The sequence below is a fragment of the Chiloscyllium punctatum genome, chromosome 51 (assembly GCF_047496795.1).
Source record: "Chiloscyllium punctatum isolate Juve2018m chromosome 51, sChiPun1.3, whole genome shotgun sequence".
In the NCBI taxonomy this organism is placed as follows: domain Eukaryota; kingdom Metazoa; phylum Chordata; class Chondrichthyes; order Orectolobiformes; family Hemiscylliidae; genus Chiloscyllium; species Chiloscyllium punctatum.
This window is the reverse complement of record NC_092789.1, coordinates 51999032-52000470: the sequence shown is the minus strand read 5'-3', so window position 1 is coordinate 52000470 and position 1439 is coordinate 51999032. Positions and strand designations below refer to the sequence as shown.

Here is a 1439-nt window from a genome sequence, read left to right as displayed (position 1 = left end):
CACAAAAATCAGCAAAGCAGCCTTGGTGTGGAGCTGAAGAATATGGGAAAGATACTAAACGACTATTTGCTTCCGTTTTTATTGTTGAGAAGGATATGGACGACATAGAATGTGGTCTAATAGATGGCGACATCATGAAAAATAGAGGACGAACTATTGGATATTTTGAAACGCATTAAGTTGGGCAAATCCCCAGGACCTGATTAGGTGTACATCACAGATTTGTGGGAAGCTACGGAAGTGATTACTGTGCCCCTTGCAGAGATATTTATGTTATCGATACTCTCAGGTGAGGTGCCAGAAGACTAGCGGTTTGCTAAAATGGCGCCATTTTTGAAAGGTGGTAAGGACAAGCCAGAGAACTAAAAACTGGATAGCTGACGTCACTGGTGGGCAAATTGTTGGAGGGAAACCTGAGGGACATCAGTTACACATATTGGAAAGGTAAGGACTCATTTGGGGTAATCGACATTGCTTTGTCCTTGGGAATTCTTGTCTCACAAATATGATTGAGTTTTTTGAAGAAGTAATGATGAGGATCGATGAGGGCACAGCGGTGGACGTGATCTCTATGGACTTAAATAAGGCATTCGACAAGATTTCCCACAGGATACTGGTTAGCAGAGTTAAATCTCATGGTATGCAGGGAGAACTAACCATTTAGTACAGGACTGGCTGGGAAGGTAAAGAAAGAGCGTGATGGTAAAGAGTTGTTTTTCGGACTGGAGGACTGTGATCAGTGGTGTGCCACACGACTCGATGCTGGGTCCAACATGTTTTGTCATTGAGGTAAATGATTCCGATATGAATACAGGAGATATAGTTACTAAGTTTGCAGATGACACCAAAAGTAGCAGTGCATTGCATAGCGAAGAAAGTTACGTCAGATTGCAACGTGATCTTGATCAGATGGGCCACAAGGTATCAGAATGTAATGTAGATAATCCATTATTGTTCAGAATAATGTCTTGACAGTTGCAGCTTCCATACCACAAAACCAGACAGCCTTCCGAAGAATATACGTGCTTTTATTCATGAAGTACGAGTCAATGTACCTCAAGCAGCTCGGTGAATTCACCGTTCACAAAACCAAAGATGCTGCTGAAGGGCAGTCGTAGTAGCATGGCCGAGCGGTCTGAGGCGCTGGACTTAAGCTCCAGTCTCTCCAGAGACGTGGGTTCGAATCCCACTGCTGCTAACTTGCATCTTTCGCACGGTATGAGGCCTGCAGAGGTTTGGCGTACACATGATAGGTTGAACGGCCTGTTTCGGCACTCTCGGATTACATGAGCCTCTGAGGTCAGTTTAGAATAAAAACCATACTTTAAATACTCATTGCGTACCTACAAATATTTGCCATACTCTTATGTAGATATTCGTCAGCTCTGGAACTTCTAACACATTGGTTTCACAGTGCACTCACTCTGTAAAAAGACAGA

The 1439-nt window shown here is 43.4% G+C and overlaps 1 non-coding gene across 1 annotated transcript; it reads left to right on the top strand.

Annotated features, from left to right (window-relative positions):
- Positions 1-1116: 1116 nt before the first annotated feature.
- Positions 1117-1198, top strand: trnal-uaa (transfer RNA leucine (anticodon UAA)). Its single transcript has one exon. It is a non-coding gene; the product is annotated as a tRNA-Leu (tRNA).
- Positions 1199-1439: the final 241 nt, after the last annotated feature.